General features: G+C 44.1%; 1 protein-coding gene across 4 annotated transcripts in view; it reads left to right on the top strand.

The window, feature by feature from the left end:
* LOC124035925 (LARGE xylosyl- and glucuronyltransferase 2) overlaps positions 1 to 12,918 on the top strand; it is a 133,622-nt gene that overhangs the window by 20,334 nt on the left and 100,370 nt on the right. For 3 of the 4 annotated variants that reach the window (XM_046349847.1, XM_046349846.1, XM_046349843.1), the window contains exon 1: positions 4,634 to 5,148. The exons of the other annotated variant lie outside the window; for it this stretch is intronic. The gene's annotated coding sequence lies outside the window, so the exon portion shown is untranslated. Of the gene's footprint in view, positions 1 to 4,633; positions 5,149 to 12,918 lie in introns of those variants that run through there. 4 annotated transcript variants of the gene reach the window in all.

The following is a 12,918-nucleotide window of genomic DNA, read 5'->3' as shown; positions in this document are numbered from 1 at the left end:
GCTTGCTGTTGGTGTAACACTAGGCCAGCTCAGCCTCCCTCCTTTGGGAACTCTGGAGCTCCCTCTCTCAATGTTCTTAATGCTTTGTATACTCAGTGTGTATATGGAAGGCATAAGTTTGTTGGTCATGGCAACAAAATGTTTGACAACCCCTGTTCGAGAATCAACTTTTCAAGTACCCTGTTGTCTTTTACTATACACAAACGCACGTACACAGATGCCTACTGTACACATACACACACACCAGTAGAGGCTGCTGAGGGGAGGACAGCTCATAATCATTTCTGGAACAGAGCAAATGGAATGGCATTAAAAGCATGGAAACCATGTGTTTGAAGTTGTTGATACCTCTTCACTTATTCCGCTCCAGCCATTACCACGTGCCTGTCTTCCCGAATGAAGGTGCCACCAACCTCCTGTGACACTCGCAAAATGAACACAAAATGCACGCACACACACAGCTACCTACACACACATGCACACACACACACACACACACGGTCTATCATATAGACACATATGGTCTATCAGCATTTACACTCATGTTTGCTTATCCCGCCTCGACGTGAGTGTGTTTGCACGTCCGTGTGAGTGTTTTAGTGTTTGTGTGTGTGCATGTATACGTGTGTGTGTGTGTTTCTGAAAGGGTGAGGGGACAGATTTTGGAGTTTAGAGGAGCAGAAGTTTAAGTGTCGGAGCACAAAGTGTCTTTGTATCTGTGCTGTTCTTGAGTGGACCTTCTCTCTGAATTATTTGTGATATTGTGACTGTGTTGTGCTTTCTCTACAAATGCAGTCTATAGGCTAAGCAATGTTTTTTATACAGAAATACTTGTTACATCACTATCTGTCTGCTTTCTGTTGCTGCAGTGTTTGTCTGAGACATAATCCAAGGCAGACACATTCAGATGCACGACACAAACACAGAGGGAACCGTTGTCTGCTATTTTTCTGTAGTTTTCTGTCATGTCGAATTTAGCATTAGTAAGTTATATCAATGTTTCAAGTTTTCAAGTTTACTTAAATTGCAAGCCCTGCCCAACAGTGCAGTATTTCATCTATATTATAACTAAAAACTATTTTTTTAAACACGAGGAATATATAGAAGAATGTCAGTACCAATACCAAATGTACAATGTTCAGGGATACTGGAGTATTTGCAGTATATATGTAGACAGATACTGTTTTAGGAGAAAGTTAATTTTTATTATTATTATTAACAGTGTGTGTGTGTGTGTGTGTGTGTGTGTGTGTGTGTGTGTGTGTGTGTGTGTGTGTGTGTGTGTGTGTGTGTGTGTGTGTGTGTGTGTGTGTGTGTGTGTGTGTGTGTGTGTGTGCATGCGTGTGTGTGCGTGTGTGTGTGTGTGTGTAGGTCTTATACAGTACATGTAAAGAGGGCTGAAAAGTGACTGGTATCAGTAATATATAAATACTTCTGGTCATATACTAATGGTAATACAGTTGAAGTCGGAAGTTTACATACACCGAAGCCAAATACATTTAAACTCAGCTTTTCACAATTCCTGACATTTAATCCTCATAAAAATTAATTGTCTTGGGTCAGTAAGGATCACCACTTTATTTTAAGAATGTAAAATGTCAGAATAATAGTAGAGTGATTTATTTAAACTTTTATTTCTTTCATCAAGTTCCCAGAGGGTCAGAAGTTCACATACACTCGATTAGTATTTGATAACGTTGCCTATAAATTGTTTAACTTGGGCCAAACGTTTCGGGTAGCCTTCCACAAGCTTCCCACGATAAGTTGGGTGAATTTTGGCCCATTCCTCCTGACAGAGCAAGCTTTTTCAGTTCTGCCCACAAATGTTCTACAGGTTTGAGGTCAGGGCTTTGTGATGGCCACTCCAATACCTTGACTTTGTTGTCCTTAAGCTATTTTGCCACAACTTTGGAAGTATGCTTGGGGTAATTGTCCGTTTGGAAGATCCATTTGTGACCAAGCTTTAACTTCCTGACTGATGAGATGTTGCTTCAATATATCCACATCATTTTTCTTTCTCATGAAGCTATCTATTCTGTGAAGTGCACCAGTCCCACCTGCAGCAATGCACTTCCACAACATGATACTTCCACCCCCGTGCTTCACGAGAGGCGCCACAGAGCCCCTCAGCCCAGAGGCGCCAGAGACCCTCAGTCCCGAGCAACCGCCAGAGACCCTCAGTCCCGAGCAACCGCCCCTCAGTCCCGAGCAGCCGCCCCTCAGTCCCGAGCAGCCGCCCCTCAGTCCCGAGCAGCCGCCCCTCAGTCCCGAGCAGCCGCCCCTCAGTCCCGAGCAGCCGCCCCTCTGTCCCGAGCAGCCGCCCCTCTGTCCCGAGCAGCTGCCCCTCTGTCCCGAGCAGCTGCCCCTCTGACCAGTGGGGTCATTGAGAGGGGTTGCCATGGTTAGAGAGCCACGGAGGCGGACAATGAGGCGGACTAAGACAATGGTGAAGTGGGGTCCGCGTCCCGCGCCAGAGCCGCCACCGCGGACACCCAGACCCTCCCCTATAGGTCAAGGTTTTGCGGCCGGAGTCCGCACCTTTGGGGGAGGGTACTGTCACGTTCTGACCTTTATTTCCTTTCTTTTGTATTTATTTAGTATGGTCAGGGCGTGAGTTGGGTGGGCAGTCTATGTTTGTTTTTCTAGGTTTTGGGTATTTCTATGTTTCGGCTTATTATGGTTCTCAATCAGAGGCAGGTGTCATTAGTGGTCTCTGATTGAGAATCATACTTAGGTAGCCTGGGTTTCACTGTGTGTTTGTGGGTGATTGTTCCTGTCTCTGTGTTTGCACCAGATAGGACTGTTTAGGTTTTCGCACATTTATTGTTTTGTTAGTTATTTCTTTATTAAAGAACATGAATAACCACCACGCTGCATTTTGGTCCGCTTCTCCTTCACCACAGGAAAACCCTTACACCGTGTGCAGTTGCAAACCATAGTCTGGCTTTTTTATGGTGGTTTTGGAGCAGTGGCTTTTTCAGGTTATGTCGATATAGGACTTGTTTTACTGTGGATATAGATACTTTGTACCTGTTAACTCCAGCATCTTCACAAGGTCCTTTGCTTTTGTTCTGGGATTGATTTGCACTTTTCACTCCAAAGTACGTTCATCTCTAGGAGACAGAATACGTCTCCTTCCTGAGCGGTATGACGGCTGTGTGGTCCCATTTTGTTTATACTTGCGTACTATTGTTTGTACAGATGAACGTGGTACCTTCAGGTGTTTAGAAATTGCTCCCAAGGATGAACCAGACTTGTGGAGGTCTTGGCTGATTTCTTTCGAATTTTCCTATGATGTCAAGCAATGAGGCACTGAGTTTGTAGGTAGGCCTTCAAATACATCCACAGGTCCACCTCCAATTGACTAAAATGATGTCAATTAGCCTTTCAGAAGCTTCTAAAGCCATGACATCATTTTCTGGAATTTTCCATGCTGTTTAAAGGCACAGTCAACTTAGTGTATGTAAACTTCTTACCCACTGGAATTGTGATATAGTGAATTATAATTGAAATAATCTGTCTGTAAACAATTGTTGGAAAAATGACTTGTCATGCACAAAGTAGATGTCCTAACCGACTTGCCAGAAGAAGAAAAGTGTGGAGTGGTTTAAAAACTAGTTTTAAATGATTCCAACCGAAGTGTATGTAAACTTCCGACATCAACTGTATATACATGTAAACAGGAGTAATAGGGACCAGTAGCAGGATACATAGATTGATGCTAATGTTAATGGCAATCAATAAGGGGAATTATACTGGTAGTATTACATCTAATCAATAATCATTTTAGCTGCAGTTTAGGAGTGAGAGGGGGAGTGGGTGTACTGTGTGTGTCATGTCGGTAATGACTGTGTGAATGAGTAAGTGAGTATGTGAGTATGTGTTTGCGCGTGTGAGGTAAGTGAGTTGTGTGTCTGAGTGGGTGAACAGGGAATACAGGAAGTGGCTATGGGCACACATCCTGGGGTCGTGAGCTAAGGGCACTATGGGGTTGAACCCTGAGTTGTAGTCGATGAACAGCATCCTCACAGGTGTTCCCCTTTCTAGGTGGGAGAGGGCAGTGTGGAGTGCAATTGAGATTGTGTTGTCTGTGGAGCTGTTGGGGCGGTATGCAAATTAAGATTTTGGGAACAGGAAGGATGGTAGCCACCTTGAAATGTGAGGATTACCGACTGGGACAAGGAGTGGTTGAAAATGTCAGTTAAGACACCTGCCAGCGTGTGTCTGTGTGTGTCTGTGTCGTCTGTGTGCGTGTGTGTGTCGTCTGTGTGCGTGTGTGTGTCGTCTGTGTGCGTGTGTGTGTCATCTGTGTGCGTGTGTGTGTGTCGTCTGTTTGCGTGTGCGTCTGTTTGCGTGTCTGTTTGCGTGTCTGTTTGCGTGTGTGTGAGTTAGTGAGTGCTTCGTGTGATTACTCCTAAGTGTTAACCTGTGCCAATGTCTGTATTGCCAGGGAGAGGGAGTGCCTGGGAGTGTGTGTATTTCAGTGTGTGGGTGGTCAGTGCTCTCCTATTGGCTGAATCCCGAGGGGGTGTATTTCAGGGCTGGGCCAGGACTTGTGGGGGAGGGGCCGTGCGTTGAGTCTTTCTCTTTGCAGGGTGCTCAGTCGAGAGCGGATTGTGTGAGTGTGCACACAACAGAGAGAGCAGACGATAGAAAGAGGGAGCTGTTCTACTCTGGTTTTTATTCAGCTTATCCGTTTGTCTCCTCCTGACACCCAGGACTCCTCTGGCTCTATCTAACCCAGCAGGGTGCTTTCTGTTGGTGTAACAGTAGACCAGTTCAGCCTCCCTCCTTTTGGGAACTCTGGAGCTCCCTCTCTCACCGTCTGTGCTTGCTCTCCATCGACTGGCTGATTTTTCTTAATTTGGAGTGTGTGAGAGTGTGTTTTACTCGGCAGGATTAGGCAGTCAGTATGCACTCTGGTACAAGCTGGTACGGTGGAGGGCGTTTCACTCGTAAGTGTGCGTCGTTGCCTCTCGCTCTGTGAGCCGCACTTGAGTCTCATACACTCGTCGGATCTAACGGAACGAGCACCCACTCTTCCCAAGGATTTGGGATATTTGTATAAAGGTTTAGCCTTCCCTGAATAGTGGATACAGAGAGGGCTCCACCTTACAACTTCCCTGAGGAGTAACATCGTCTGAGCAGGTGAGAGAGGCGTACCACTGCTTTCACTGGTTATCCACATGGACTGAGGTGTGTGCTTTCGTGTGCCAGCTTTTAAATCTGTTCATGTTGTGGGTAGGGGCATCCATGGCGAGTTGCATGAACTAGAGTCTGGTTCAGAGGGAGCAGAGCTTATGTGCAGCTTTCTGCAGTAAACCATAAACCCGAACTGAATATGTTGACTAGTATTTTCCGCATGGATGTTTGTCCTTGTGGTTCGTGGGCAGATTCCATGTTTTGGTGCGTTTGTGTAGGTCAGTGTGCTTTTTTGGTAGTTTTCATATGTGTGTGTGTGTGTGTGTGTGTGTGTGTGTGTGTGTGTGTGTGTGTGTGTGTGTGTGTGTGTGTGTGTGTGTGTGTGTGTGTGTGTGTGTGTGTGTGTGTGTGTGTGTGTGTGTGTGTGTGTGTGTGTGTGAGAGAGTGAGATCAGGTACATGTGACTGGTCTGTGGGCTATAGCCGTGGAAAGGTTAGAGCTAAATGAACAACATTCTTCTCTGCTGAGCCACAGACTATGGAGACCTCCCCCTTGCAATATCCCCTTATACCCCCATCTGTACACCCCTCACCCTGCACCCTCACCCCTTATCACATCTGCACCCTCCCCTCAGCCCCCTGCTTGCACCCCCATTAAGGCCCCATTCCCCCACCCCCATAACCCCTATCCCACTCCTGTACACCCCCCCACACACACACACACACAACCTTTATTGCTTCCCCATCCTAACACACACACACACACACATCACTCTACCCCTGGGGTCTCGCTCAAACAGCTGTTACTTCCTCGACACTTTAAACACTTCGCTGGTCACAGGTTGAGGAATGGTTCCAAAAAAATCATAACATTCACCTAAAATGAACCCTACAAATAGCAGTGTTGGGCGATTTGGAAAGCCATAGTCAATACATAATAGAATAATACTGGTAGGAAAGGTTGTCATCCTTAGCTCACAATCTGGGGATACTATATGATTAGAAAGGTTCAAAACGTAAAACAAAACAGCACAATTAAAAGATATATGGCACATGGGAACCAAACGAGGGTGGTCTATGGTGATGGGTAGGATGGGGTGAGAGTGGCTGAGGGGTGGGATTAAAGAGTTTATGGTTGTTAATGTATTATTGTTTTGTGGTTGCTTTATGTACATGTACCATGTATGTAAAATATGTATGCTAAATGTGTATGTAATATCTAATATTTGCAAAATGTATGTATATGTAGCAGAAAGGCTGTAAAAAAAAAAGTATGTCCTCCGAAAGGGGGGTTTATAATAATAAACAAAAAATACAAACTCTGCTGCTTTTCTGCTGCTCTCTCCTCCCTCCACTTCTCCTCTACCCTTCCTTTCTTTCCCTCCCTCCCTCACTCGTCTCCTCCCTCCACTTCTCCTCTACCCTTCCTTTCTTTCCCTCCCTCCCACACTCGTCTCCTCCCTCCACTTCTCCTCTACCCTTCCTTTCTTTCCCTCCCTCCCTCACTCGTCTCCTCCCTCCACTTCTCCTCTACCCTTCCTTTCTTTCCCTCCCTCCCACACTCGTCTCCTCCCTCCACTTCTCCTCTACCCTTCCTTTCTTTCCCTCCCTCCCTCACTCGTCTCCTCCCTCCACTTCTCCTCTACCCTTCCTTTCTTTCCCTCCCTCCCTCACTCGTCTCCTCCCTCCACTTCTCCTCTACCCTTCCTTTCTTTCCCTCCCTCCCTCACTCGTCTCCTCCCTCCACTTCTCCTCTACCCTTCCTTTCTTTCCCTCCCTCCCTCACTCGTCTCCTCCCTCCACTTCTCCTCTACCCTTCCTTTCTTTCCCTCCCTCCCTCACTCGTCTCCTCCCTCCACTTCTCCTCTACCCTTTCTTTCCCTCCCTCCCTCACTCGTCTCCTCCCTCCACTTCTCCTCTACCCTTCCTTTCTTTCCCTCCCTCCCTCACTCGTCTCCTCCTCCACTTCTCCTCTACCCTTCCTTTCTTTCCCTCCCTCCCTCACTCGTCTCATCCTCCACTTCTCCTCTACCCTTCCTTTCTTTCCCTCCCTCCCTCACTCGTCTCCTCCCTCCACTTCTCCTCTACCCTTCCTTTCTTTCCCTCCCTCCCTCCCTCACTCGTCTCCTCCCTCCACTTCTCCTCTACCCTTCCTTTCTTTCCCTCCCTCCCTCACTTGTCTCCTCCCTCCAGTTCTCCTCTACCCTTCCTTTCTTTCCCTCCCTCCCTCACTCGTCTCCTCCCTCCACTTCTCCTCTACCCTTCCTTTCTTTCCCTCCCTCCCTCACTCGTCTCCTCCCTCCACTTCTCCTCTACCCTTCCTTTCTTTCCCTCCCTCCCTCCCTCACTCGTCTCCTCCCTCCACTTCTCCTCTACCCTTCCTTTCTTTCCCTCCCTCACTCGTCTCCTCCCTCCACTTCTCCTCTACCCTTCCTTTCTTTCCCTCCCTCCCTCACTCGTCTCCTCCCTCCACTTTTCCTCTACCCTTCCTTTCTTTCCCTCCCTCCCTCACTCGTCTCCTCCTCCACTTCTTCTCTCCCATTCTCCTCTCCTCCCTTCATTCCTCATCTCCCCTGCTGCCATTTTACCATCTACCACTCTCTGGGCCACCGCTGCAACGAGCTCCTGTAAAACAGTAACCAGTGTGTGTGTGTGTGTCAGGATATGTTTTATGCCTTAGACCTTGTATCCTCTGGAGGATTGCTGTATTACTTCTCTCACTGGGTCCTTTACCTCCCCTCTCTCTCACTCACTCACTCACTCACTCACTCACTCACTCACTCACTCACTCACTCACTCACTCACTCACTCAATTTCACTAAATTTTTCAATTCAATGTAAGGGCTTTATTGGCATGGGACACATATGTTAACGTTGCCAAAGCAAGTGAAGTAGATAATAAACAAAATTGAACCAAGCAATGCAAATGAACAGTAAATATTAGACTTGCGAATGTTCCAAAAGAATGAAGACGTTACAAATGTCATATTATGTGCAAAATGTAATAGTTAAAGTACGAAAGGGAAAATAAATTAATGTACATATGGGAATACCTAGGATAGGATAAGTAATCCCTCTCACCCCCCCCCTTTAAGATTTTGATGCACTATTGTAAAGTGACTGTTCCACTTGATGTCATAAGGTGAATGCACCAATTTGTAAGTCGCTCTGGATAAGAGCGTCTGCTAAATGACTTAAATGTAAATGTAAATGTAAATGTTGTATTTGCAATGGTGTTTGTTCTTCTCTAGTTGCCCTTTTCTTGTGGCAACAGGTCACACATCTTGCTGCTGTGATGGCACATTGTGGTATTTCACCCAATAGATATGGGAGTTTATCAAAATTAGGCTTGTTTTGAAATTCTCTGTCTTTCTGTGTAATCTGAAATACGGTCATACATTTAGCAGGAGGTTAGAAAGTGCAGGTCAGATTCCACCTCATTTTCTGGGCAGTGTGCACATAGCCTTTCTTCTCTTGAGAGGCTGGTCTGCCTACGGCGGCCTTTCTCAATAGCAAGGCTATGTTCACTGTGTCTAGTCAAAGCTTTCCGTAAGATTGGGTAATTCACAGTGGTCAGGTATTCTGCCACTTTGTACTCTGTTTAGGGCCAAATAGAATTCTAGTTTGCTCTCTTTTTGTTTGTTAATTCTTCCCAATGTGTCAAGTAATTCTATTTTGTTTTCTCATGATTTGGTTGGGTCCAATTGTGTTGCTGTCCTGTGGCTCTGTGTGGTCTGTTTGTGTTTGTGAACAGAACCCCAGGATGCTTAGGAGACTCTTCTCCAGGTTAATCTCTCTGTAGGTGATGGCTTTGTTATGTAAGGTTTCGGGATCAATTCCTATTTGGTGGTTGTAGAATTGAATTGCTCTTTTCTGGATTTTGATCATTAGCAGGTATCAGCCTAATTCTGCCCTGCATGCATTATTTGGTGTTTTACGTTGTACACAGAGGATATTTTTGCAGACCTCACAACCATTAAGGGCAATAGGCTCTATAACTGGTTCAAGTATTTTTAGCCAGATCCTAATGTCAAATGTTATATTCCATTTTATGGCATAGAAGGCCCTTCTTGCATTGTCTTTCAGCTCATTCACAGTGGCCTCTCGCTCTCTCTCTCTGTCTCTGTCTCTGTCTCTGTCTCTCTCTCTGTCTCTCTCTCTGTCAATTCAATTCAATTCAATTCAATTCAATTCAAGGGCTTTATTGGCATGGGAAACATGTGTTAACATTGCCAAAGCAAGTGAGGTAGACAACATACAAAGTGAATATATAAAGTGAAAAACAACAAAAATTAACAGTAAACATTACACATACAGAAGTTTAAAAACAGTAAAGACATTACAAATGTCATATTATATATATATACAATGTACAAATAGTTAAATGACACAAGATAAAATGAATAAGCATAAATATGGGTTGTATTTACAATGGTGTTTGTTCTTCACTGGTTGCCCTTTTCTCGTGGCAACAGGTCACAAATCTTGCTGCTGTGATGGCACACTGTGGAATTTCACCCAAAAGATATGGGAGTTTTTCAAAATTGGATTTGTTTTCGAATTCTTTGTGGATCTGTGTAATCTGGGGGAAATATGTCTCTCTAATATGGTCATACATTGGGCAGGAGGTTAGGAAGTGCAGCTCAGTTTCCACCTCATTTTGTGGGCAGTGAGCACATAGCCTGTCTTCTCTTGAGAGCCATGTCTGCCTACGGCGGCCTTTCTCAATAGCAAGGCTATGCTCACTGAGTCTGTACATAGTCAAAGCTTTCCTTAATTTTGGGTCAGTCACAGTGGTCAGGTATTCTGCCGCTGTGTACTCTCTGTGTAGGGCCAAATAGCATTCTAGTTTGCTCTGTTTTTTTGTTAATTCTTTCCAATGTGTTAAGTAATTATCTTTTTGTTTTCTCATGATTTGGTTGGGTCTAATTGTGCTTCTGTCCTGGGGCTCTGTGGGGTGTGTTTGTGAACAGAGCCCCAGGACCAGCTTGCTTAGGGGACTCTTCTCCAGGTTCATCTCTCTGTAGGTGATGGCTTTGTTATGGAAGGTTTGTGAATCGCTTCCTTTTAGGTGGTTGTAGAATTTAACGGCTCTTTTCTGGATTTTGATAATTAGTGGGTATCGGCCTAATTCTGCTCTGCATGCATTATTTCGTGTTTTACGTTGTACACGGAGGATATTTTTGCCGAATTCTGCGTGCAGAGTCTCAATTTGGTGTTTGTCCCATTTTGTGAAGTCTTGGTTGGTGAGCGGACCCCAGACCTCACAACCATAAAGGGCAATGGGCTCTATGACTGATTCAAGTATTTTTAGCCAAATCCTAATTGGTATGTTGAAATTTATGTTTCTTTTGATGGCATAGAATGCCCTTCTTGCCTTGTCTCTCAGATCGTTCACAGCTTTGTGGAAGTTACCTTTGGCGCTGATGTTTAGGCCAAGGTATGTATAGTTTTTTGTGTGCTCTAGGGCAACAGTGTCTAGATGGAATTTGTATTTGTGGTCCTGGTGACTGGACCTTTTTTTTTTGGAACACCATTATTTTGGTCTTACTGAGATTTACTGTCATGGCCCAGGTCTGACAGAATCTGTGCATAAGATCTAGGTGCTGCTGTAGGCCCTCCTTGGTTGGTGACAGAAGCACCAGATCATCAGCAAACAGCAGACATTTGACTTCGGATTCTAGCAGGGGGAGGCCGGGTGCTGCAGACTTTTCTAGTGCCCGCGCCAATTCGTTGATATATATGTTGAAGAGGGTGGGGCTTAAGCTGCATCCCTGTCTAACCCCACGACCCTGTGTGAAGAAATGTGTGTTTTTTGCCAATTTTAACCGCACACTTGTTGTTTGTGTACATGGATTTTATAATGTCGTATGTTTTACCCCCAACACCACTTTCCATCAGTTTGTATAGCAGACCCTCATGCCAGATTGAGTCGAAGGCTTTTTTGAAATCAACAAAGCATGCGAAGACTTTGCCTGTGTTTTGGTTTGTTTGGTTGTCAATTAGGGTGTGCAGGGTGAATACATGGTCTGTTGTACGGTAATTTGGTAAAAAGCCAATTTGACATTAGCTCAGTACATTGTTTTCATTGAGGAAATGTACGAGTCTGCTGTTAATAATAATGCAGAGGATTTTCCCAAGGTTACTGTTGACACATATTCCACGGTAGTTATTGGGGTCAAATTTGTCTCCACTTTTGTGGATTGGGGTGATCAGTCCTTGGTTCCAAATATTGGGGAAGATGCCAGAGCTAAGTATGATGTTAAAGAGTTTTAGTATAGCCAATTGGAATTTGTTGTCTGTATATTTGATCATTTCATTGAGGATACCATCGACACCACAGGCCTTTTTGGGTTGAAGGGTTTTTATTTTGTCCTGTAACTCATTCAATGTAATTGGAGAATCCAGTGGGTTCTGGTAGTCTTTAATAGTTGATTCTAAGATCTGTATTTGATCATGTATATGTTTTTGCTCTTTGTTCTTTGTTATAGAACCAAAAAGATTGGGGAAGTGGTTTACCCATACATCTCCATTTTGGATAGATAATTCTTCGTGTTGTTGTTTGTTTAGTGTTTTCCAATTTTCCCAGAAGTGGTTAGAGTCTATGGATTCTTCAATTGCATTGAGCTGATTTCTGACATGCTGTTCCTTCTTTTTCCGTAGTGTATTTCTGTATTGTTTTAGTGATTCACCATAGTGAAGGCGTAGACTCAGGTTTTCCGGGTCTCTATGTTTTTGGTTGGACAGGTTTCTCAATTTCTTTCTTAGATTTTTGCATTCTTCATCAAACCATTTGTCATTATTGTTAATTTTCTTCGGTTTTCTATTTGAGATTTTTAGATTTGATAGAAAAGCTGAGAGGTCAAATATACTGTTAAGATTTTCTACTGCCTAGTTTACACCTTCACTATTACAGTGGAACTTTTTACCCAGGAAATTGTCTAAAAGGGATTGAATTTGTTGTTGCCTAATTGTTTTTTGGTAGGTTTCCAAACTGCATTCCTTCCATCTATAGCATTTCTTAATGTTACTCAGTTCCTTTGGCTTTGATGCCTCATGATTGAGTATTGCTCTGTTTAAGTAGACTGTGATTTTGCTGTGGTCTGATAGGGGTGTCAGTGGGCTGACTGTGAACGCTCTGAGAGATTCTGGGTTGAGGTCAGTGATAAAGTAGTCTACAGTCTGTCTCTCTCTCTGTCTCTCTCTCTCTGTCTCTCTCTCTGTCTCTCTCTCTTACATTCACCAAAATTGCCCAAAAAATGTCAAATATCAGGTTATTGGCTATGTACAGCAGTGTTATAATGTTCAACTATAGTGTATTCAGACCCCTTCACTTTTTACATGTTGTTACATTACTGCCTTATTCTAAAATGTATGAAATAAATACAATTCCTCAGCAATCTACGCTCAATATCCCATAATGACAAAGAGGAAAAAAAGTTTTACATTTTTACAAATGTATAAAAAAAATATTAAGATACCTTATTTACATAAGTATTCAGACCCTTTGCATCCTGTTTCTATTGATCATTCTTGAGATGTTTCTACAACTTGATTGGAGTCCACTTGTGTGAAATTCAATTGATTGGACATGACTTGGAAAGATACAAAGGTGTGTGTGTGTGTATGTATGTATGTGTATATATACACACACACACACACACACACACACACACACACACACACACACACACACACACACACACACACACACACACACACACACACACACACACACACACACACACACACACACACACACACACACACACACACA

This window comes from Oncorhynchus gorbuscha, linkage group LG05, assembly GCF_021184085.1.
Source record: "Oncorhynchus gorbuscha isolate QuinsamMale2020 ecotype Even-year linkage group LG05, OgorEven_v1.0, whole genome shotgun sequence".
NCBI classification, from domain to species: Eukaryota; Metazoa; Chordata; class Actinopteri; order Salmoniformes; family Salmonidae; genus Oncorhynchus; species Oncorhynchus gorbuscha.
The sequence above is the reverse complement of the archived record's forward strand: the minus strand, read 5'-3'. Positions and strand labels throughout refer to the sequence as shown.